The following is a 26471-nucleotide window of genomic DNA, read 5'->3' as shown; positions in this document are numbered from 1 at the left end:
CTTATCCCTTTGAGATGTCAAACTTCTTCAAAGTCTGGTTGAAACACCACCTTTTCCTGAAGCTTTTCTGTGCCTCCCACTCCTTTCACTCATGTTATCTGGTAGAAGATATGCAGATGAAGGCATCTGCCTGAACCATAGCAGCTACCTGCTGGCTTAACTGGGTTACCGCTAATTAAAATCACAGGACAGCTAAATTTAATTTTTGACACTTGATAAATGCCAAACATCAATGGATTTTTCATTAGCATACTGAATAGCAATGTCTTTCTGTCACTGTTATGAAGACACTTTCCTAATTTCTTTGAGGTGGTTAATCTTCTGTGCAGACACTGGAAGGGATTGAATTTCCTGCCTCTCTTGGCTCTTGTCATGTCAGTGGTGTAAAATGATTTGGAGAGAAGTAATTGCCCTGGGCAGTGATGTCTGTTTCACCTTATTCAGAAGGTGCATAAATGAGATGGTACAGATGTCCTGGGCAGGGGTGGGTCACGGCCCCCACCCTCTATTCTCCCCTAAACAGATCTAAAGGAAAGTATTTGCATGGGACGTTGGACCCCGTTCCACAGTTAGATTTGGGTCCCTCCTCAGTTTCCACAGAGACAGATGTTGAGTTTGTCAGGTCATATTTTTGCAGCAATAAAGGGCCGTCTCATTAAATTCAACTCAGCCCCTACGGGCCATATACTCATGACATCCCAGGCTGAGAACATGTGAACAGAAGCCTACAAAGTAATAAGAAACAGTCCTGAATGTGCACACCCAGCCCTGATGCTGATTCTGGTTGTCTACCATTGCCACCATCCTTCCTGGATCTCTGCTCAGCCAGTTGATACGTTATCACATCAGATGCTTCCTCCCAGGAGGCAGGAGAAGTAGGCCGGAATCCGGGGTACCTTCAGAGTGCACACACTGAGAGAAAAGCAATCAAATCATTGGCAGCCAGCTCAGAACAAGCTAAGCGGGTTCAGCACAAACCTGAGAATGGCTTGGGGTTATGTTAACAGATGGTGGAGAGAGGGCAGAGCGCTTCACCTCCCATTTGGCGCCTGTCACCTGGCTGAGAAGACTAATCTTCTCCAGTAAAAGGGTAGTGCAGGCTCTTTGTCCAGAGGAAATTGCAGACAGAGCTGTGAGTGGAGTTTGGACAAGAGCCTAGTCTATGTGTGTTTTGGAGAAGGATGGATAGTTTAAACTCTTTCAGGAAGCAAGGGGTTACTCTATTGTTGGTCCAAGGAGAGAGGGTGAGTGAGAATTCTCAGTGTCTGTGGTTGTTGGCACATTCATGCGTTCATGCCACACACTTCTTTTTGGTTTGTGTGACCCAAGGGTACAGAGAAGAGAACAAGGATCTTGGACAAGAACAAGATGACCTGAATTCGGACCTGTGGGCAAGTCACAAACCCATTCTGTTATTGTCAAGGGCCTGAGACTCATTTAGGCTAAGTCAGGAGGAAGGGTGAGGGAGTTAGGAAACCTGGAGTCACACTAAGTATTTCAAATGGAGGGGATTTAATGTAGGAGATTAGGGGGTGACAGAGGATAAGATTGTTGGATGGCATCGCCAACTCAATGGACATATGTTTGAACAAACTCCAGTTAAGTCTGAAACTATCTCCAGCAAACCACGGGAGGCAGTGCAGGACAGGGAAGCCTGGTGCACTGCAGTCCTTGGGGTCGCGAAGAGTCAGACACGACTTAGCAACTGAACAACAACAACGTAGGGGATGGCTTACCTGGATATGGGGAGAATGAAAGAGCACAAGTGGGTGTACAGAGGTGGCTCAGAGATCAGTACCTGCAGGAATCAGTGGCCTTCCCTTGGGCTAGAGAGATAAAAGGGAGGAGGCGGTGTTGCCAGGGGATTGGAGAGGGGCTCTGAAGGGGCTGGGTCTCAGGACTGCTGAGGTGGCAGATTCACATGTGTTTTCGGCCTCGTTGCTTGTCATCACATGGGCTTGTCCCTCTGGTCACATTTCTGAGCCCTTACCTCTGGACCTTTCTCTGGCACCTTGACCTTTGCTTTCAAGGGCTTGGATAGGACAGTGGGCTGAGTTGATGCTTTGGATGGACATAGGAGGCAGACACACCTCCCCTGAACACCTCACCTGCATCGTCTATAAGCCAGCCCTTAGCAGACTGTTTCTCTAAAGTGCTGCAAATGCTGTTAGCCTGGGCAGCCTGGGTGTAAGGGATTAGTGCGTTCATTCAGTCATTCACTCACCTGTCCACACGTCTACCCATTATTTGTCTCTTTGTTGTTGCTGCTGTTCAGTCGCCAAGTCGTGTCTGACTCTTTGCAACCCCATGGACTGCAGCACACCAGGCTGCCCTGTCCCTCACCACCTCCCAGAGTTTGCCAAGTTCATTTCCATTTGTCTCTTTACTGAAGACAGTATAGAAAAATGGTTTATGTTTTGGGTTCCGATCCTGTCTTCCCAGCTTACTAGCTGCCTCAGGTCTTCACCTAAGAAGTGAGAAAACACAGTACTGATACCTGCCTTCCAGGGCTGTCCTGAGAATCCAGTGGATAAGGACGTAAAGCATTTGCCCAACACCTTGTAACTATGCTGCACCTGTCCCAGTTTTGTTACTGTTTGCTGGTGGTAGTTGTTAGTGTGTGTTGGGGGAAGCTTAGCAGATGGTCTTTGTCAATTTTTAAGCAAAGGTGGTAAGAAAACACAAAGTTTACCTTTCTATTTCCAGAGGGCTCAAGTTCCCAAGGGAAACAAGATGCTTGCTTCACTGCTGTTTCAATATTGGTTTACGATGTATTATGTACAATCTGTGTGCTCGTAAACTTGACATCATTTACTTAATCTGCAAAGTCTTTTGCAGTACACTCTGAAGAGTCTCATTCCACAGAGGAAGAGCCTGGGGCTCGGAGAGGGCAATGGTTTTGCTGAGTTTGCACAGCTGAAGTAGGGGAAGGGGGTCACATTCGGGGTTGCCCACATCCTCACCGTCACAAGATCCCCTTGTAAGTGACCCCAGCCTAGAGGCCACAAAGCCAGCTCAAGTCTGAGTACATCTCACAAGGGCCTGACAGGGACTCCGCCAGCTTTGAGAACTGCTTCAAAGCCAAGGCTAAGACACATGCTCTCCAGGATGTCTTTCAAACAAGGGCCTCCCTCCCATGAATCCATACAGCAGGGCTGAGGAACACCGCAGGCTTGATTAGCTTCGAAGAACACACTTGAAGCCATTTCCTCTCCTTGTTTGAACCATCAAAAGGAAATTTTCTGGTTTGAATAGCAAATTCAACTCTCTGCCTTAGTCTGTAAAGGAAGAACGGCATTCGTTCAGACAGCCGGGTCGGTGATTTCATCCCCGTTTTTCAATTTCAAATGAGTTTTCTGAAGCTGGTGGCTGCCTTTGGTGGTCAGAGGACGTTTGAAGTCCAGAAACTATAAGGGCTGTGGCAGACTCACCAAGAGGGGAAGAGCCTTGGTGTCTGGGCACCCAAGGACAGTTCCCGCTTCCAGAGGGGCAAAGATGATGGACAGCTTTGGGCCAGTGTGGGCGGGGCTTCTGGGCCCAGGGACGAACCAGTTTCTGAAACTTCAGCCCTTCATAGGTGACCTTGTCAAGGTGAGAGTCTCTTAATCTGGTCCTGGGCTTGGCAGAAACTCCTCCCCAAGGGCGAGAATGGGAAGTTGTCTACAGGAGAGAGCAGAAAGTGGGTCTCTTTAGTCTAGTCTGCCACAGTGAGTTGTCGCTGGTAGAGTCAGAGAGAGAGAAAGGTCACTGATATGTCTGACTTCTCAGAGCAGAGCCCAGTTTAATATCTAAAGTGGGGGTTAGCAAACATTTTCTTCAGAGGGCGAGAGAGTAAATATTTCTGGCTTTGCAGGTCAGAAGGCATCTGCTATAACTGCTCAGTTCCGCTGCTGCAACTGGAAAGCAGACACAGGTAATACGTCCATGAGCGAGCGTGTTCCAGGAAAACATCAGTGGACCCTCCACAGAGGCCCCAATTTAATTTTATGTCATTTTCACATGTCGTGAAATTGCATTCTTCTTGTCATGGTTTTGGCCAACCATTTCAAAGTGTGAAAACTATTTTCATGGGTCACACAAAAGCAGGTGGCAGGCTGGATATGGCTTGTAAGTGAGCTTGCTGATCCCTGATGCAAATGATGAAGGGGGCCTCCTGTGCCTTCGGCCAGAAAGTGCCAACAAACTGTGGCCAGAGCAGCTTTCTTGGGGTGGAGTGGGAGGGAGGGCAGCCTGTAGCCCAGAGATGTAGGGAGAGACAGCCAGGAGGTGGGGGGAGAGATTGATTCTGGCTTGGAAATGTTTTCTGAAATGAGACACGATTTTGCTCAATAAAACATTTTCCGGGGTCCCTGGGAAGATCCCTTGGAAAAGGGAAAGGCTACCCACTTGTTTTGGCCTATTCTCCTATTCTGGAGAATTCCATGGACTGTATAGTCCATGGGGTCACAAAGTCTCGGACACAACTGAGTTCCATTTAAGTCCTGTGTTTCCTTAAGACTGTATAGTAGTAAACCTCTAGATGCTTAGTATGGGGCATTTTATAATTCCTTTTATTTGTTTTTACCAAAAGATGACCCAGAAGTCAGGTGTCTAATACCTAGTCTCCCATCCTTTAAGACCTGAAGGACCGAATCCCAGGAGTCCTGGATGTGTGGTGGAAATCCCTCTGCCCGTCTCTGAACCTCCAGGGAGACCTGGAGGATGGTGTCTCCTACTTTATTCTTTGACTCTCTTACTTGTGACCCTCCTTCTATCTATCATCAATTCGAATGTAGGACACAGCTCCTTTCCCTGTGTTTCTCCCCAAGGCTCATCACCAGAAGAGTTCCCATATCCTTTGGCCATTCTCAGCACTAGAGTCCCTGGTGGCTCAGCAATAAAGAACCCGCTTGTAATGCAGGAGAAGTAGGTTTGATCCCTGGGTTGGGAAGATGCCTTGGAAAAGGAAAGGACAACTCACTCCAGTATTCTTGCCTAGAGTGAGTTGGACAGAGTCTGGACAGAGGAGCCTGGTGGGCTGCAGTCCATGGGGTCGCAAGGAGTCGGACCGGGCAGCTAAATCACCACCACCACCAACAGGAGGTTTCCATGGTCACTGCCCTTCCTCTCGCTTCTTCTTCAGCCCAGTCCCCGGACCCCCTGGTTATTGAGGTCTGCGGGGTAACAGATGGGAGCACAGTACCCCGGAATAAGGTAGCAAGTGCAGGCTGAGCACACAGGAGAGAACCATGGGCTCCACTAAGTGGAGTGAAGGTTGGGAGGCCTTCCCAGAGGAGGGCATGTCAGAGGACCATGGACATCTAGGAAGGAATGTTAGCAGAGAAGGGAGGGGAAGGGCATCAGGCAGAGGGGAGAACTTGAGTAAAGTCAGGTGAGATCCCAAGGAAAGAGTCTCTTCCCACAGATGGATTTCATGGGTCTCTTGACTGAACTCACTTTTTATTTTCTTCCCCAAAAGAAAAGCTGCAATTAGGTTTCTAATCTTCGTTTCCTTGGGCCACTCAAGTATTTTGAATCAATGTTCTTTAAACCATTTATTTTCTTGAAGTGCCGGAAACAATGACAAATTACAATATTTTATTTAACTAGATTTGTAAATTAATGGTTTGCTGACTAAATTATTAGAGTTGAACATCCATTTCTGTAATTGATACTTGCAAAGCAACCCTTAGCTATTCTCCCAAAAGAAATGTCAAAAGAAAATCTTCCCATGGTGGACACTCGTGGTGACTCTGGGCATTGTCTAGAGGTCCTGAGTTCTGCTTGGGGGTCCATATGATTCTGGTGGAACTGACTACCTTCAACCCCAGCTTGATTCAGGCACACGATAGTGTAGGACACTCAATGCATTTCATCTCTCTGTCACAGTTCAAATGTGACTACCTGAGTGGAACCTGATCAGTCAGATCTAATCTCAGTATTCCAGCTGGGAAGGTTGGAACAGTGGCATCCCCCTTCTGAGCAGGGCCCTGTGGATAGAGGCTCACCTGCCTGGACTGCTACATCCCCAAGGGAAACCAGACTGAGGATGAAACTGAGCCAAGGAAGCAGCAGAAATAAATGGCACTAGGGCCTTGATGTCACCATGGACCCCTGGATCAAACTGAGCCTAAATTCTGCTTACTTCTGGACTTTGTGTTTCTGTGAAACAATAAATTCCCTTTATCATTTAAGCCAAGTTGAATTTGCTTCTCCATTCTGAACTGAGACAATTCTCAAGGTAGAACTGGATTTGTGTCTCCCCATGCTTTGTAGAGACTTGTGAATACCGAACTCAGAGTTTGAGAACTCAGCTGATGGTGCCTATATTATTGCAGATTTTGGGTTACATCAGTAATAATCTGGATCATTAAAGTATATTTAGTATTTGCATGAAAAGAGACATTGGCAGTGCAGCAGAGAATCAAAAACATGGGGTAAGCTTTCTCCTCTGCAGTGACGAGAATTCAGAAGAAAAACAGCTGTGCTGTTTTTATTGGGATTTGGAATTAGAGCCAAACACACAACTTTCCTGCTGGGCTGTGCCAGGCAAGGTCTGACAGGGAACGCGTGGCACCAGCTTTGTGAACCTCAGTGGGATTAATGAGGGACACGGGTTTCAGGAAACCAACTCTTTAAAGGCCCGAAGAAGGCAGCAGCAGTTCTTTCTTTTCTTCTGATTCTAAAAGTATTGTGTGAATATTGTGGAAATTTTAGAAAATATATATGAATGAATAAGTAGCAAACATCCAAACTCAAGAACTCAGATATTCTTTTTTTTTTTTCTTTAATGCAAATTGTATGTCATGGGCATCTCACCGCTCAAAAATATCCTTGTAATCACTTTTAGTGACTGCATCATATTTCACAATATAGGGAATTTTCTACACACAACCATATTCCTTTCATGGAACACTTAAGCAATTTGTTGTTTGTTGCTTTCTCTTCGAAATTACACAGTCATGAACTTCTTTGAGCAAAATCCTTGTCCACGTCTCTGATGATTCCCTTAGGGTAGACTCCTAGAAGGACGATTATCAGACTAGAAGTTTTGAATATTTTTGAGGTTATTGATGCATTTTGCCAAATTGCTCCCATTAGCCCTGCATGACTGCTTATAATGACAAAAATTCCAAGGGTATCACTTCTGTGGTCAGAGGTGGGTGAACCAGTCAAAATCAGTTTGAGTCAAGAGTCAGATCATTGACTGAGGATCAGCTCTGCTGCAGGTGCCAAGAGGTGGGTCACCAGGTGGTCTCACCCAGTGGGCTGGGGAGCAGACAGGCCACGTGCAGACTATCCGCAGGGAAGAGGGACTCCCTCTCAGAACAAAGACTTAACAGGGTCCATCAGCTCCAAGCTTATTCACAGTCATTCTCTTTTGTTTCATTCTGCCTCACTCCTGGGTCCATCCACAAGTCCACCTTAGTCCTCTGACCTTGCCGACAGCTCTTATTTCCTTGGGGTGTGGCCCACAGTAATCTCTGGGATCTCGTTCATGGCTTTACTTTCACTTGCCCAAGATACTTACCTAGTCATCCCGAGGTATGACCTGGGAACCCTCCACCCCAGCCTGTTCTCTGAGCTCACCCTGCTTCCTTGAAATGTGACAAGATGTGTCCCAGACCCACTGTGAGTCTAAGGGACCCATGATGCTTAGAGCAGTAGCCCCAGCCAGGCTGGATGGCCGGTGCCATCAGTGGGCATCAGCAGGAGGAGAACAGCAGATGTGAGGCAGCCTTCGGTCCTTGTACCTGCAGGATTCCACTGCTTGGGAGGCAGCCTCAAGGGGCAATGATATGCTGACTGCAGCGCCTCCTTCCACCATCTTTTGTGTGTGTCTCTGCTTAGTCATGTCTTACTCTTTGCAGCCCCATGGACTGTATAGCCCACCAGGCTCCTCTGTCCATGGGATTCTCCAGGCAAGAATACAGGAGTGGGTTGCCATATCCTCCTCCAGGGAATCTTCCCAACCCTGGAATCGAATCCTCATCTCCTGCATTGGCAGGCAGATCCTTTACCACTGAGCCACCAAGGAAGCCCCTGGGAGGGGTGGTTATAGATGAGTAACTCTACTGACACATTGCTGCAGAACCAGGGGACCCATGGAGCCCAAGGTGCATCACTGGGAGCTTAATAAAGGGGGCTCGTGTCTGCGTCTATGAAGTGTCTACTCCAGGTCCTCTCTCAGGGCTCTTTGTCTCCAGTTACAGCTTTGTTCCAGCCTGAGTGACAAGTTGGAAGATGCTCACATTATTTTGACATCTGGCCCCTTTTCCAGGATTTCAAGGATTGATCCAGACACTGGGTAGGTTTAGTAAACAAGCATCTGCAAAACAAAATCCACACTGTGGTGTGGACGGAGCATCCTCACCAAGGTGCCCAGGGTGCTGGGTGGAATCAGAGCCCCAAGGCAGGAATAGAATTTCCAGGCAGCAGTTGCGGCCAGAGGCCTGCTGGGATTCAACAGGAGAACAGAATAACTTTGCATACTGAGTGTTAAGAGCTGCAAAGAGCAAACTGTAAAGTGCCCTCAAACATTAACTTTTCCTGCCCTGACATCACTGGTCAGGTTGGTTGAAGCCCTTGACTCCAGGAGAGGTGAGCTGGTTGGAGGTGGCTGAAGTCCACCAGAGCCTCTGAACTTGGCAGAGAATTCAGGCCCAGTCGGAAAGTAGTGGAAACAGACCACAGAAATCAGTTCTCTCCTTTCCCTCAGGAAAACCAGCTCACAGGAGTCTCTTTCCTCCAGGCAGACAAGCCTGATTCCCTCGACAGCTTGGAACTCGCCAGAGGAGCTGAAAGTCAGAGGGAAATTAGGTCTTGGCCCCACAGTGGGAACGGCCCGCTCGCTTTACGCACTCCATATGGTTTAATAATTTGAGATTTCTTACACGTCTCCAGGGAAGGCTGGAGGGGTTTTCATGATCTTCCTATGGTTTTTCCAGTGTGCATCTCCTCTCATCAATTAAAGATGGGGTTTACTCACTGTGGTAAGCTGAAAGAGAAAAACAGGTGCAGCAATATAATATTTTTCTTTAATTACTGTTTATGAAAAAAAAAGCACATGTGTGGATATTAATTATTCCGTATTGTTAGACCAGGATGAACTACCTGCTAATTTTAACTGTGGCTTTTATGTAGAGGCTGTTGCTCAACATCTTATTAATTCGAGTAAATAGTAACAAGCAGTTCCTACCCCTCCCTCACTACCCTCTACCTTTCCCCTCTCTGGCCTTGGCCTCCAGCTCTTATGGGACGGCCTCTTGGGGTGGGGGAGGTGTTGGGCCTGAGTGTAACAACAAAGCCTCCTCCTCTGAAGAAACACTTTTTGATTTCAAGGCAGTGTTTCTCCCTCCACTGTCAGGCAGTGGAGGTGCCCTGAGACTCCTGTCGAAACACAAGGAAATCTTCTCTGTTCTTTATGTCTATTACCGTACCTGACACATTCACCTTCTCAGTTGGTAGCGTCCTTCTCTCTGATTCCCCCTCCATTCCATAAAGGGCATCTATGGGTGGCCAGTGGCCCCCTGGGCAGATTAGCATGCAGGAGATGGGGGTCCAGAAGCCCCCGAAGGTCTCACTGATTGCATCCTCCTGGCTCATAAAGTTGGATTCCACCCCAAGCCGCGGGGGCCCCGGCAGCAGAGGAGGAGAGACCAGATGCGCTGGTCTGGCACATTCTCAGCAGAGTCCATCTGGTGGGGTGCAGCCTTCCTCCCTTCCATTGCAGGGAGAAGAGACAAGGCATTCCAGGAACCTGGACACTGCTGGTGGCTTGGAGCTCTTGAAATTCACTGTCTATTGTGTGTAGCAACGTAGCCAACACTTACTGACTCAAGACAACAACCGATTTATTACATCTCACCATTGTGTGGTCAGGAATCAAGTCAGGGCTCAGCTGGGAAGTTCCTCGTCTCCACATGAGTTAGTTTGCTGTGGCGAAGGCAGCTCCTCTCCCAGGTCTGGCTCCTTGCCTAGGGGTGGGGAGTGGGAGGAACAAACTACTGGGTATAAGGTAGGCTCAAGGAAGTAATGTACAACACAGGGAATGTAGGCAGTCTTTTGTAATAACTGGGAATTGAAAGTAACCTTTGAAGATTGTGTAAAATTAAAAAAAAAAAATGTCTGTAAAGATCTATTTTAAAAAAATAGCCCAGATCAGGGTCTGGCATGCAGAATATATACTATCTTTGAAATTTTTGCTCTAAAAATGGCTGTTTGATGAGGTCTGTATCGTGTGAAGACTCAGTGAGGTTATGCATGTTTATTGCCAACACAGCGATTCGGTCTATCTATTTATTCGCAGGGTGGGAATAGAGTCGCAGATGTAGAGAATGGACTTGTGGACACAGTGGGGGAAGAAGAGAGCAGGACAAATTGAGAGAGTAGCATTGACATGCATTGCAATGTGTAAAACAGACAGCTAATGGGAAGCGACTGAGTAACAGGAAGCTCAGCTAGGTGTTCTGTGACGACCTATCGGGTGGGGTCTGGGGTGGGAGGGAGGCTCACCAGGGAGAAGATATATGTGTACTTGTAGCTGATTCATGTTGATGTACGGCAGAAACCAATACAACATTGTAAAGCAATTATCCTCCAATTAAAAAAAGAAGAAATAAAACCATGCAGGCTCAGTCTCATCTGTGGGTCATGAAAAAGTTTTAGTGGCATTGTAAAAATAGAATAGAAAAGGAACAAACAGAATACAAAACATCAAATTGTATCCTGTATAATAGAGGCAAATAGAGTTTTTCAAAACTTGTTTCAGTTTTATATGTGTGAGTGTGTGTGTGTGTGTGTATTTATATGTCCTGGATCATGATGTGAAATGTATTGTTTCACTTTAAAAACAAACTTTATACTGAGGTTCTTGGTCAAGACTAAAAATTTCAGGGAGAGTGCTGTGACACATTTTTGCCACCTGCAGCGTGCTGTCATTCACAAGTACAGTCCTTATTATTCCGGGTGTATCTGAGAACCCAGGACTAGTACAGAGGAAGAGCAGCTCAGTAAATACGCAAAATCCACAAGGATCCTGGCCTCAGGGATACTTGACTGTCAAAATTAACGAAGTGAAATTGGCTGGCAAGCCCAGCATTTGTCCTGGTGTCCATCCTGAATGTCACATATAGCCCTGAAGATTGGATTGGTAGAAACCAGCCTCTGAAAAGCCCACCCATCCTCCCCACTCCTAGTCCCAGAGTGTCTTCGGGGTAATTAGTGGTCTCTGGACCTTCTCCTGGTATAGAGAGAAGCTGACCTGGATATGGAATTGGGGGAAAGTGAGGATCAAAGATCACGAAAGCAGATGTGTGCTATCGGGTCTGCTAAGAACTCTGACTTTACCCTCAGAACGGCTCCTTTCTGATTCCAGCCATGGGATTCCCTTGGGAGCTGCCGTAGGTGACTCCAGGACTTATGCCATAGATCAGAGGTCCCCACCCTCAGGATCTAATGCCTGATGATCTGAGGTGGAGTTGATGGTATAACAATAGAAATAAAGTACACAATAAATGTAACACACTTGAATCATCCCGAAACCACCCGCCCCACCCCCACCCCACCGCTCCCCGGTTCTGCGGAAAAATTGCCTTCCATGAAACCAGTCTCTGGGGCCAAAAAGATTGGGATTGCTGCTAGATAACTGTGTTGAATGACTTACAATGACCAATCAGAGCTCTTTCCCGGGTGTTTTTTTTTTTTTTTAAGTTTAGGGCCAGAAAAGACTTACATCAACCCCTTCCCAGAGGTGGAAACCCTGAGAGGTAAAACTTGAGAGCTGTCATCTGCGATTTTCCCACTGATGGAGGAAGACTATAGGGAGAGGGAACAGAGCCATCAGGCAAAATAAGCATGGAGAGAAACCGAGGTGTCTGAAGTGTGTTTGAGTTCCCAGAGGCACTTGTTCATGAAACCCAGCTGCTGCCCACCTTGCTTGCAGCACAGATGCTCAACCTCATAGCCCACAGAAGTCCATACATACCCTTTTGCCTAAACTCACTTGAGATGGGTTCTTGTCCCTGGTACCCAAGAGTCTTTCCTAAAAATAATCTCAAAGGAAACAAGTTGGTGGAACCCAAAGGGGTGACTCTGAACAGAGTCTTTTTTCCGGGCCTGCATTCTGCTGCCAGCAGAGGCTGCCCACCCTCTACGTCTCTCTTCCTGCCCAGACATCTGCAGGGTACTCAGCCCCAGAAACAGATGCTCATCAGGGAGAGAAGCACCAGCCAGCGTGCACACTGACTTGCCAGCTCACACGCTTTGTCCCGACAGGAACAGTCAAGGGCAGCCAGCCCTCCCCCGACGGGGCTCCTCCAGGCCCCTTCCATAGTTAAATGCCATGATCGCTGCTGTGCCAGGGGCTCCCACATCAGGAGCCTTGGATTAAGTGATTCGTCTCCCTTCAACACAGCTGCTCTCTGGTTCCTGTCTGACAAATGCAGTTCATTAAGGCTGACAAAGATGAATGTCCTTGTTTATGGAAGTCGGCTAAGTGCTATTCTCAGGGAGCCCGTGGGCCTGGATCCAGAACCAGGTGTGCATTGGGTGGCCTTCACAACACTCCCTCTGAGCCACAGGCTAAGGTAGGAGCACCAAGGCCAAGTATGTGTGTGTGTGTGCTAAGACACTTCAGTCGTGTCCAACTCTACCACCCTATGGACTGAAGCTGGCCAGGTTCCTATGTACATGGGATTCTCCAGGCAAGAATCCTGGGGTGGGTTGCCATGCCCTCCTCCAAGGGAACTTCCCAACCCAGGGATTGAAACTGCATCTCCTGTGGCTGCTACCTTGCAGGTGGATTCTTTACCACTGAGCCACCAGGGAAGCCCAAGTATATGCTTCTTGCCAAAGGTAAATCCCACAGGAGTTTCAAGCTTGGGGTACAGTAAAACTTGGTAGCTGATGGCAAATTCTATCACTGCCCCCAGCTAAGAGTCAGCTTAATTTTTCAAGGTGTTCACCCTGTGATGTACCTGCAGGACACCCACCCATCTGGTCCACTCACATCCACTAAGCAACTCTTTTAACCCGGATAAGCAAAGAGTGGAGAATTTGGGGGGCTGTCTCGGTCAGCTGGGGCTATGTCTGACAAATTCTCATGGACTTGCTGACAAACAACAGAAATTTGTTTCTTACACTTCTGAAGGCTGGGAAGTCCAAGATCAAAGTGCTGGCAGATTTGGTGTTCTTCCCTGCAAATGAGCACCTTCTTGCTGTGTCTTCCCATAACAAAGAAAGCACAAAATCTAGTCTCTCTCTCTTTTTAATACTTATTTCTTCAGCTGTGCTGGGTCTTAGTTGCGGCATGCAGGTTCTTTAGTCGTGCATGGGAACTCTTAGCTGTGGAATGTGGGATCTAATTTCCTGACTAGGGTTGGAGCCTGGGCCTCCTGCTTTAGGAGTTAGGAGTCTTAGCCACTGGACCACCAGGTAAGTCTTTAGGTGTGGGTATTTCATCAGGCTTCTTGGACCCTCAAACACAGGTCAGTAGGCCTCTCTAAGACCCTCCATCGTCTTCTCTACCACAGAAATTCTAAGGCTGGCCAGAGGTTTCAATATAAATTTTGTTACATGCAGAGCATGTGGGCCCCAGGAGATCCAACTTGACCAACAGACACTTCTTCTAAATCATTCAAGCTGTTTGTGGATCAAGATCAGGGTGGGGTGGGCAGCTCAAGAGGCTGACCAGACAGACCAGAGATGGGAAGAGTCAGGGATGCAGCTCAGTAGAGTCCATGGGGAGAGCAGGGCTAAGAGCCTCAGAAGGCACACACCAACCCCAAGGCCACCCAGCAGCAATGGCTCTGGTGGCTGACACATTCCTGGGACTGGGAGAATCACTTCATGTGCACTTTGTTCCTACCATGAGGGTTGTTACCTTCCTTACAAAACTGATGCCCAAAGGGATCAGCTTATCCACAGTTAGGCAGCTGGTGAGTAGGGGAGTTGAGATGGGAAACCATAAACTGTGGCCTCCCGGGTGCCGGGCACAGGGAGAATAGGGCCACAGAAAGCACCTAGGGGCAGGTGAGCCCCAGGAGTCACCCGTCATCTTCAGCACGGGGGTGCACAGTCAAGCTGGTCCTGGGCCCAGGGAGCTTGCCTGAGGCTCCGCCAAGTTTGGGAAAGTGAATTATTAATCAAAGCCCGTGCTGTGAGATTTCAGAAGCAGACTGGGCCCCCGCAGTGGTCCTCCTCAGAGCTGCCTTCCTGCACGTAAATATCCTCCCTCCTCATTGCTCATTGGAGGTTTTCTTTCCCTTGCTCTCTCTATTTTTTTTTTTTGCTTCTGTTTAAAATTAATTCCACAACACTGAATAACCTTCCCCCACAAGGTTGGAGTTAATCAGGCTGAATTTATTAAGATCTTTACAATTAAATGAGCTCATTGCAGGAGGAGGAAAGTTACCTTATTATCCCATTTTAAGAGCTTGAATAATTTCAGTCCCTAACTTACTGTCGACCCTCAATGACTTCCGTTGCAGTCGTCAATGACTTTAGAGGGCACTGGACCACGGTCTTCTTCGTGTCTCCCATCCCTGATGTGGGGAGAAGCGTGCTCAGAGCAGTGAGTCATTGCAGAGGAGAAGCCGGGATGACGAAGGGTTTGTGGTTTAGTGTGGAGGGACCCTGTCCTGGTTTTATAGACAGAACTTAGGTTCAAGCGGGGACATCAAGAAGGGATGACTTTCCCCTGAGAGTTTGTCTCTTGGGGGGACCTGTCAGCCTTGCCCTGGATCCCTGTCCCCTGCAGCTCCCCTCCAGCTCTTCTCTCCTCTTAGTGGGGACCCCTTACCTGTCACATGCAAGATTAGAGGGACCCAGATTGCCAGAGCTTTCAGCAGCCTTGAGGAAGGGACTCAGGCCAGAAATGGCCCTGCCGCTGGTTTCCGTCGTACCTAGACCCCCTGCCTTGTTGGTTCCTGAAGGTCTGAACTTGACATTTCACCCTGTACTCCGGGATACACATGAAAGTCTGGAAGTTTGCTGCTTTGGTCTTGCGCATCTCATTCACCAGAACCAGCAACCCACGATCCATGGGGCTGATTGTGATTGGTGGGGCCGACACCTGTTTGGATTTCTGAACATCACTCTCACTCAGCAGCCTCATGGACAGGCTCTTTCAGCTTGTTGGATTCACAACTCTTTACGTCCAAGGCCTATTACAAATTGAATTGGGGCTTTCCTGGTGGCTCAGACTATAAATAACCTGCCTGCTATGCGAGAGACCCAGGTTTGATCCCTGGGTCAGATAGATCCCTTGGAGAAGGAAATGACAATCCACTCCAGTATTCTTGCCTAGGAAATCTGATGGACAGAGGAGACTGGTGGGCTACAGTCCACGAATCACAAAAGTGTCGGACACGACTTAGTGACTAAACAACAACAAAACAACAAGACACCATTTACTGCTAACTTTATATATATATATATGGTCCCACCTCCTGTAAATGTTATTAACACAGGGAGTGGTTCCATTGACATGTCATTCAGGAAGTGGTAGAAAAGCAGTGCAGCCCTATGTGAGATCTTAACCCTTGCTGGTTTTGAATTGATCTTGAATTTCTGGGATAATTCTCATTAGATCATGTCATGTTATCCTTTTGAATAGATTTTTGTATTCAATTGGTAGTATTTTGTTAAAGATTTTCACATCCAAAACATTGAGTCTGTGGGACACTGGTCTATAGTTCCCTTTTCTTGTAATTTCTTTAACTGGCTTAAAGTATTAGGATAATGTTGGTCTCATAAAATGAGTTAGAATCTTCCCTCCTCTTTTCTGGAAGAGGGTTTAGGTTCATGTTCTCTGATTCTCATGTTCAGGTTGTTTATATCCCTTTTGATTTTCTGTCTACAAGTTTTATTGATTACTGAGAGAGTGGTGAGATTTCCAGCTATTATGCTGGATTTGTCTCTTCTTCCTTACAGTTCTATCAATTTTTGCTTTATTTATTTTGAAGTTCTGTTGTTAAGGGCCTACACATTAAGAAGTGTTTTTTAAAAAAATATGTGTGGGAGCTCAGTCACTTTAGCCGTGTCTGACTCTTTGAGACTCCAGGGACTGTAACCCATCAGGCTCCTCTGTCCATGGGATTTTCTTGGCAAAAACAGTGGAGTGGATTGCCATGTCCACTTCCAGGGCATCTTCCTGAACTAGGGGTCAAACCCCAGGCCTCTGGGTCTCCTGCTGGCAGATTCTTTACCACTGAGCCACCAGGGAAGCCCTTTGAATATGAAGTGTCTCTTTTTAGTGCATTCCTTGTTCTGAAGTCTGCTTGTCTTAATATAGTCGCTCCAACTTTCTTTTGATTCATTTTCACACGATGCATTTCCATTCTTTTCTTTTTATCCTATTTATGGTTTTATGCTTAGTGTGTGTGTGTATGTGTGTTTTTGTAGGTAGCACAGAGTTGGATCTGGCCTTTGTTCATCAAACCTGACCTTTCTTTTTTTTTGCTTTATCCCGTTTTACTTTCTAGATTCAGTTTTATCCTTCACATTGGGGGAAATGGCATAGTCTACTACTTCAGTGATTGTCTTAAATATTTAGTACATTTACTTCACCAAAGTTTGAAGTTAATTAGTATCTTTACCCTTCTCCAAAACAATACAAAGATTGTGGAATCATAATCTCTATCTACTTTCCTATAGTCTACTGACATTTCTTTTTTTCAATTGAGTTTCTTAGACTGCTGCTGCTGCTAAATCATTTCAGTCATGTCCAACTCTGTGTGACCCCATAGACGGAAGCCCACCAGGCTCCCCCGCCACTGGGATTTTCCAGGCAAGAATACTGGAGTGAGGTGTCATTGCCTTCTCCGAGTTTCTTAGACTATTTATATTTAATTCAAATAGTGATCTAGTTGTGTTTAATATACATATTTAAATATATGGTTTTGCTAGTTTTTCTCTTTTCTCCTTTTGCTTTTTCAAAACACCTGATTTTATCCTAAGAACACCTTACATTTAAAATTCTATTTCAGCCTGAAAACAAACATGATGGAGCTCCAGGATGAAGAGCAGGAGCCAGACATGAGAGAGGAGGATGACACGGGGGTCTTTGTTTCCCAGGCGGTATTTCATTTGCTGAGCAGCTCTGAACAATCCTGTCTTCATATAACAGACTTTACTCTAATCCACCCTTGATAAAATTCAATAACCTTCTGTAAAAGAATCTAGAGCATGTAATTTTCTGTGGCTGTGAGCTAATGTTGGAGGAGGAGGAGCCATTTCCACCAGTGGCCTCAGCATCTTCAGAAACAACCCGAAGAACGCTGGGTGCTGATTAAACAGGCTGAGGCTCACTAAGAACCCTGCGCTGTCACTTAAATATTGCATCAGGCTCCGGAGGAAATAAAACCGAAGGAAAAAGGCTCTGACGAATCTTGCTGGTTGTTTGCTATTTGTTACATCTTTTTTTGTTGGTTTTCCTTATTCCCTTTTTTCTGCTTTCTTTTGGGTCAGTCGGGTATTTTTGATAATTCATTTTTGTTTTAATGATGGCTTTGGGGTTTATAACATACATCTTCAGCTCTGCCACAGTCTCTACACGTGTTTCCACTTCCTCACTCCCATTTTTGCTTTGATCCTGTAGTTGACGTATATTTTACTCCTACATATGCTATAAACCCCAGATACATTATGACTGCTTTTGCTTCAACAGTCAATTATATTTTAAAGCAATGTAAAAATCAGTATAAAAATATCATAAAAGACATTTATCCACATTTTTACACTTTTTGTTGTACTTCATTTCTTTGTATAGATCCAAATTTCCATCTGGTATTTTAGTCCTTTTGAAGGACTCCCTTTAAAGCGTCTTGTGGCGCAAGTCTGCTCCCAGGGTATTCGTTCAGCTTTCATTTTTCTGAAAATTTTTGATTTCACCTTCATTTCTTGAAGACATTCTTGCTGTTCTAGGTTGACAGTTTTTTCTAGTGGTGCTTTAAAGTTGTCATTCCATTTTCTTCTGGCTTGCATCATTTCATTCTTCTGCCGAATTCTTGTATTTGTTTTTCTGTATGTAATGTTTCCCTTTTTCTCTGTCTTCAAGATGTTCTTTTTCTTTCTGATGTTTAGAATTTCAGCAACTTGATTATGAAATGTCTAGGTGTCTGTGCCTGAGTGTGTATCCAAATACACGCACGCGTGTGTGTGTGGTTATTTATTCTGCTTGTTCTTCAGTTTTCTTGCATCTATGGTTTGCGGTGCTGTGCTTAGTCATTCAGTCATGTCTGACTCTTTGCAACCCCATGGACTATAGCCAGCCAGGCTCCTCTGTCCATGGGGATTCTCCAGGCAAGAATACCAGAGAGGGTTTCCATGCCCTCCTCCAGGGGATCTTCCCAACCCAAGGATTGAACCTAGGTCTCACACATTGCACGTGGATCCTTTACCATCTAAGCCACCAGGAAAGTCCTATGGTTTGCTATATTTCATTAATTTTGAAAAATCCTTAGCCATTATTCCTTCAAATAATTTCTCCAATTTTTTCCCCCGTTCTTGGACTCTAATTACATAGATGTTAGACTGTTTGGTGGCTTCCTTGGTGGCTCAGATGGTCAGGAATCTGCCCACAATGAGGGAAGCCTGGATTCGATCCCTGGGTCGGGAAGATTCCCTGGAGAGGGAACGGCTACCCACTTCAGTATTCTTGCCTGGGAATCCCATGGACAGAGGAGCCTGGTGGTCTACAGTCCACAGGGTCACATAGAGTCGGACATGACTGAGCAACTAACACTACCCTGGAGCTGGACGTCAGGGATGGGACAATATCAACAGACCTGCTCTTCCCTCTGTGGCAGCCAAATACTGTTCTGTGTCTAGGGATGACACAGGACCCTTTGCTCCCCCAGCAGCAGCAGATCTATGCTTTGTATCAGAGCTAGACCCTAGGTCGGGGAGTGTTTCCTCCCCCTTCCCCAAGGACAGAAGACTTCTGTTTCTACCTCTTTCCCCCAAAGAAGACTGTCTTTGCCTAAGCCTTGGGAGCAGGAGGACTTCTTTTACTCTTCCCAGTATCTCAAAACATGTGCTTTGAGAGAGAAGGGTCTGGGGCGTGAAAGGGGTGGGTTTTGTCTATGACCCAGCTGCCGTCGAGCATCAGCTGTGTGCCTGTGCTGCCTGTTCGAACCTCCCCGCATTTCCTGCCCTGCTTCTAGTCTTTCTGGTGAGCACACTGCTGAGACCCCTGGGGAAAAGTTTGTAAGAAAATGCAAACTTCCCTTGTGCTATTGTTGCTGTTCAGTCACCAAGTTGTGAGCATGCCAGGCTTCCCTGTCACCATCTCCTGGAGTTTGTGCAAACTCATGTCCAATGAGTCGGTGATGCCATCCAACTATCTCATCCTCTGTCACCCCCTTCTCCTCCTGCCCTCAATCTTTCCTGGCGTGAGGAAAGCCTGCACCAAACCTTTGAAAGTTCATGACAATTTTAGCTGGCTTCTTCTTACCTACTTTTGGGGTCGTTACATTCTTTCCGCCTGCATTCTGAAGGTGAAACATTCCATGTGGTCACTCCTCAAAGGAGCTTGCTATGCTTTGGCATTCAGATCACTTGGCTGCCTTAGGAGCGCAGTTCTCCGATGGGCTCAAAAAAAGTCATGATTTTGTAGTTTATCTGGGTTGTTTGCATAATGAGGATGGTAGTGACACATCTGGGGGGATTTCTATGTTCACGTCTACGTTCAAAGTGGAAATAGAACTCCCTAAATACATTAAGTCTGAAGTGACCTGGGGACATTCATGTACAGAAAGCAGTTGAAAATATGGGTCTGGAAAGCCAAAAAAGAGCTTCTTCTAGTTTGTCTATAGCTGCAGAACAAACCACTCAATACATAGTAGCTTAAAACACATTTTAGCTCGTGAATCCGTAATTTAGGCAGAGTTTAGTGAGGAAGGCTTGCCTGTGTTCCCTGTGGCATCAGCTAGGTTGGCTCAACGGAGGGTCAGAAAATTCATCTTCAATATGGCTACTCTCTCATGTAGACGGCAGGTGGGCTCAGACTGTTGCCTGGATCTTAGCTACATCTGAAGCCTGGGGGTCTCAATTCCTTTCCATGTAAGTTTCTCCTCAAGGATCTCGTCACAGAGTGCCTGTGATTCCTTATAGCATGATAATGAGTTCAAAGAGCAAACATCTCCTAGGAGAATCATGTGGAAGCCAATATGACCTACCCTTGGAAGTCACATAGCAACAAACCCTTCCACATTTAAGGGGAGGGAACATGGAACCCATACAGAATGGAAGTGTATCAAAATCAGATTATAAGAAGGGCACGTGAAATGTGAGATACTGGACAAACTATTTTCAGAAAGCATGATCTGCCTTATGACTAATATTTAGAAGCAGGCTGGTGAGGACTGGGCATTGCCTGCATATTAGAAAATCCACTGGGAAGTCTTGGAATCGTCTTTGGCTCATATGAGAGAAACTTGGGATAGAATGGAGAGGATTCTGAGATCATCAGTTCTCTGCTCTCAAAAAGGTCACTTTGTATCTGAAAAGATTAAAACAAATGTGACGTGGGGGAGCACAGTGGTGCCTGAAGTGGACTGCATGGGTTTGAATCCCAGCTCCACTCTTTATTGCCTGAGTGACTTTGGATCTCATCTCTTCTGTCAAGTGGGGATAATGGTTCCTACTTCCTAGAACTGTCATAGCATCAAATGAGATACTTCATATTAAAAGTGTTAGCTTAGTACTTGGTTTATAATGAGAGCATAATGTGTGTTATTCCTATAAATAATGTAGAATAACAGAGGAATCCTGATTCAAATGGGATGCTGTGATTTCATGTTGGCTACTGTTGGAGCTTTCAAATAAATTTTCATGATTTTGAGTTCTGAAGAAAAATATCTGAGTACATATTTCTTGACTGATAACAATAGAATCTGGCATCCTGTGAACATTTTCTGTGCTTCAACCTTGAAGTTCAATCTCTCACTAGTAGCTAAAGGAACCCATAGAAGGAAATGGATGCTCAGAGAAGAAATGTGCCTGTTGATCTATGGCCAGGAAGTGGTGGAGAAGGAATTCAAGCGGCTGGTCAGGGAGACGGTCTGACGCTAGTGAGCGAACTTTCCCCCTAATCTAGGAGGACCCGCTGGGAAGAACAAAGACAAAACACCACTGGTGGCTGTCTCTGAAGATTTCCACCTGTCATTAATTATCTATCCTAATGCTTCAGGTTTGCAGCCTCAACTGAGAAATGCAAGATTATTCCAAGTTATCACTTTTGTTAATAATGATCAAAAGTCTCCTGCAATGTTTAATGAGATTCTTCGGAGAGACAATTACCAAGGCATTGATAGCTGAGAATAATTCATTACACGCTGATGATAAAAGCGGAATCCGCCTTAATAAAAAGTTTATAACTTCCAGCTTTAAAATGTCGGACTCTGCCCCTTCTCCTTTCTTGCTCTGAGCTTCCTTCACAAGAAGAAAAGATCTTGCGGCCCAGCTTTTTGGAGTTGGGGTACAGTGGTGACAGGAGTCACTGCGGTGGGGGAGTTATGGTTTCTTGGAAGTCCTCTGTTTTTGTTTCTAAAGCATGAAGACAGAGGCTTCATTCTCTCAGAGCACTTGAAATTTTGAGCACTCATTTTGTGTATAAGTTTGTCCTGTTTTATCTCATTGTTCCTCCCACATGTGCAGAGAGCATACAGTGGGCAGCATGGAAAGGCAGGAGACTTGGCAGCAATCCCACCTCTGCTGGTAAACCCCTGGGTGTCCTAATTTCCTGGTCTCATACCAGCACTCCCAGTGTGATAACAAGAATCCACTGTGTCAGCCAATGGGTGCTGGGGTGGTCTTGTGAATTAGGATGTGCCAAATAGGAAAAGGAGTAGGTCAAGGTTGTATATTGTCACCCTGATTATTTAACTTAAATGCAGAGTACATCATGAGGAACCCTGGGCTGGAAGAAGCACAAGCTGGAGTCAAGATTGCCGGGAGAAATATCAATAACCTCAGATATGCAGATGACACCACCCTTATGGCAGAAAGTGAAAAGGAACTCAAAAGCCTCTTGATGAAAGTGAAAGAGGAGAGTGAAAAGGTTGACTTGAAGCTCAACATTCAGAAAACGAAGATCATGGCATCTGGTCCCATCACTTCATGGGAAATAGATGGGGAAACAGTGGAAACAGTGTCAGAGTTTATTTGGGGGGGCTCCAAAATCACCGCGGATGCTGATTGCAGCCATGAAATTAAAAGGCGCTTACTCCTTGGAAGGAAAGTTATGACCAACCTAGATAGCATATTAAAAAGCAGAGACATTACTTTGCCAACCAAGGTCCGTCTAGTCAAGGCTACGGTTTTTCCAGTGGTCATGTATGGATGTGAGAGTTGGACTGTGAAGAAAGCTGATCGCCGAAGAATTGATGCTTTTGAACTGTGGTGCTGGAGAAGACTCTTGAGAGTCCCTTGGACTGCAAGGAGATCCAGCCAGTCCATTCTAAAGGAGATGGATCCTGGGTGTTCATTGGAAGGACTGATGCTAAAGCTGAAACTCCAATACTTTGGCCACCTCATGTGATGAGTTGACTCACTGGAAAAGACTCTGATCTGGGAGGGATTGGGGGCGGGAGGAGACGGGGCTGACAGAGAATGAGATGGCTGGATGGCATCACTGACTCGATGGACATGAGTTTGAGTGAACTCTGGGAGTTGGTGATGGACAGGGAGGCCTGGCGTGCTGTGATTCATGGGGTCGCAAAGAATCGGACATGACTGAGCAACTGAACTGAACTGAACTGAACTGATTCAGAAGTTAGGGGTTTCCCAGGTGGCTCAGTGGTAAAGAATCTGCCTGCCAGTGCAGGAGACATGGGTTCGATCCCTGGGTCAGGAAGATCCCCTGGAGGAGAAAATGGCAACCCACTCCAGGATTCTTGTCTGAAAAGTTCCATGGATAGAGGAGCCTGGTGGGCTATAATCCATGGGATCGGAAAGAGTTGGGCACAACTGAGCATCTAACACACACACATTCAGAAGTTATGGGTTTCCTGGGTGGCTTAGTGGGTGAAGAATCCACCTGCAATGTAGGAGATGCTGGAGACAGGATTTGATCTCTGGGTCGGGAAGATCACCTGGAGAAGGGAATAGCAACCCACTCCAGTATTCTTGCCTGGAGAATTCCATAGACTGAGGAGACTGGTAGGCTACAGTCCATGGGGTTGCAGAGTCGGACACGACTGAGCGGTTTCACTTTCAGGTCCCAACCACTGGGTGGCGCTAGTTGTAAAGAACCTACCTGCCAATGCAGGAGACTTGACATAGGTTTGATCCCTGGCTTGGGAAGATTCCCTGGAGAACGGAATGACTACTCGCTCCAGTATTCTTGCCTGGAGAATCCCATGGACAGAGGAACCTGGCAGGCTGTAGTCCATAGTGTTGCAAAGAGTTGGATACTACTGAAGCAACTTAGCATGCATGCAGGTGCCAGGTGCTGCCACAGGCGTTTTCTTGTAAGCTTCTTTTAAACTGCTTAATTAATATATTTAAAAAATATATTTGTTTATTTGGTTGTCCTGGGTCTTAATTGCAGCACTCAGGATCTTCAATCTCTATTGCGGAGTGCGGAGTCTTTGGTTACAACATGCAAACTCTTAGTTGAATGTAGGATCTAGTTCCCCAACTAGGGATTGAACTTGAGCCCCCTGGGTTTGGAGTGTGGAGTCTAAGCCACTGGACTACCAGGGAAATCCTTGTTTAATGAATATTTAACATATGCATTAAAGTACACAATGTGGGCTCATCCTAAATGAATACCTACATGGATTTTTAGGTATGTGTCCACCATGCAACCAGTGACTAGATCAAATTATAAAAATTTCCAGCCCCCAATGGGACCTTTGTACTGCTTTCCTGTCAATGACAGTTAATCCCAAAACTTCTTTTCTGAAATAACCACTATTCTGACTTCTCTTAATAGGCATTTTGTTTATTTATCTATATTTTCTTATTAGTGCTTTTTAATTAAAAAAATAAGCTAATTATAAAATATTCCATGCATTCATAAATCATACAAAATAATATAATCTCCAAGATCCCAATTGCTAGATTTAATAGATTGTTAATGTTTTGCCCTATTTGTTTTTTTCTTGTCTTTTAAGTCATGTGTCTAGGTGTGAATTTTTTTTTTTTAAGAATCTCCATCAGTTTCAAAATTTTTCTGAGGATGCATGTTTCACCAGTTACAGAACATTCTTAACCCATTCTCTCGATTTTGTGCATTTTTTCCCCAACTTTTGTTGTGATCTATAGCACACATAGAAAAATTCACAAAGCAGAAAAATATAGCTCTATAATTTATCACAAATATAATACAAATTTATCACCCACATACCCACCACCCTGTTCAAGAAATAGAGCGTTGCTCTCTCAGAAATTACCCTCAGGTCCCTTCCCACCAAAATTAATCAGCACCTTGATTTTTATGGTAATGACTTCCTGGGTTTTCCTTGCAGTTTTACCACCCAAGGATACATTACTAAATACCAAGGTTTAATTTTATTTGTTCTGAATATGTGTCATTGTTTTTGTTTTCCTAAACACGATTTTATTCTGACAATCTGTCATTCTATAAGATCAATAAACCCAGAAGCATTAATATTTTTTTTTCCCTAGTAAGCTTTTCCCCTACTGTTAGTATGGCAGTTACTTTTTTGAGGAGTATTTTTTTTTTTTAAGTAAACTTTTTATTATTTTAGTTTTAGGTTTATAGAACAGTTGTGAGGGTAGAACAGAGAGTTCCAATATGCCCCATACTCAGAGTCTGTTCTCTTACATTATTATGATACATTTGTCACTATGCTCAAACTAATATTGCTATATGATCATCCACTCAAATCCATACAATATTCAGATTGTATTTTTTTCTTTATTTTTACCAAATGTTCTTCTTCTCTTCCAGCATCCCTCCCAAGGGATCACCATTTACATTTAGCGATTGTATTTTCTTAGGCTCCTCTAAGCTGAAGTGGTTTTTCAGACTTCGCTTGTTTTTATGACCTTAACCGTTTTGAAGAGTATTGATCAGGTCTTTTGGAGAATAGACCTCAATTCCAATTTGCCTGATGTTTTTCTCTTAGTTAGACTGGAATTATGCTTTGCGGGGAAGAAGATCACAGAGGTAACGTGCTGTTCTCATCACATCAAAACCGAGATATGTACTATCAACATGACGAATCTCTTGTATCTGATGTTAATCTTGGTCACTTGGCTTCAGGCAGTGTGTGTGGGGTTTCTCTGCTGTTAAGTTACTCTTTTTTCCCCTTGCTTTCAATTTTGTACTTTTTTAAGGGGGGGTGGGTCCCTAAGCAGAGTCCGGACTTAAGAACTTAAGGGCTGAGTCTCTACATAAAGTATTTGAAATTCTTCTACTTGAGAGATTTGACTCTTCTCCATCATTTCTGTAACTATTCAATCATTTATTTATATCAGTAGGAACTTGTGAATATTTATCTTATGCTTGAGCGTTCACCCAGTACTACTTTATTTTGTGGCTCAAATTGCACCAGCTTTGGCCACTGGGAGCTCTTTCAGATGATTTCTGTGTCCCTCCGACACATCTCCATCTTTGTGTGTACGTGCACACGTGTGTGTGTGTGTGTGTGTGTGTGTGTGTGTGTGTGTGTGTGTTGAGCACCTCCCTACTCTCTGGCACTATAAAATACTCCAGACTCATCTTATATATTTCCTGCCCAGTCCTGTGTGTGTTAGTTACTAAGCCATGTCCGACTCTTTGCAACCCCGTGGACTGTAGCCCACCACGCTCTTCTGGCCATGGAATTTTCTGGGCAAGAATACTGAAGTGAGTTGCCATTCCCTTCTTCAGGGGATCTTTCTGACCCAAGGATCGAACCTGGTCTCCTGCATTGCAGGCAGCTTCTTTACCATCTGAGCCACCAGGGAAGACCCAGTCCCAGAATCGGCAGCCATTTCTCCAAGGAGTCCTGGTTTCTATTACATGAGAAATGTTTGCAGAAAACAAGATCTGGGGGGTGAGAGTGTTTGTTATGATTGAGATGTAGTTGCTTCTAGGTCTTCTCAGCCGACAGAATATAAAATATTTTTATGTATGTTAATTTGTGTATATACACATTTCTGTAAATATTTTTATTTATAAGCTTCTGTCTCTATATTAGACGTGAGTTCATGCTGATGCCTCTGGCTCGAATCCATCACCACGTGGATTATTCTCTCTTCTTGCTTGTCTCACGTCCCACTGTAACAGTGAGAAACCTGGCTCCCACCTTTCACCATCTAGTCACTTAATTTTTCAGTTTCAATATACAGGTGTATTGGTTTCAGAATTGATAACCCACACTCCCACGGGCAATGACTTTATGAAATAGAGTCCTTATGTGCACTTTCTTTTGCCTTTAGTCTTCCAGGCTCCACTTGCTTCCAGAGTTAGTTAGTTTGGTCATCATCTTTTCCATCTTCTCTCTTTGGTGAGATTGTTTCCTTTGTAACATTAC

Source organism: Moschus berezovskii, chromosome 20, assembly GCF_049115385.1.
Source record: "Moschus berezovskii isolate FMDL1 chromosome 20, NW_MosBer_1.0, whole genome shotgun sequence".
Taxonomy (NCBI): domain Eukaryota; kingdom Metazoa; phylum Chordata; class Mammalia; order Artiodactyla; family Moschidae; genus Moschus; species Moschus berezovskii.
Note: the sequence above shows the minus strand (reverse complement) of the source record.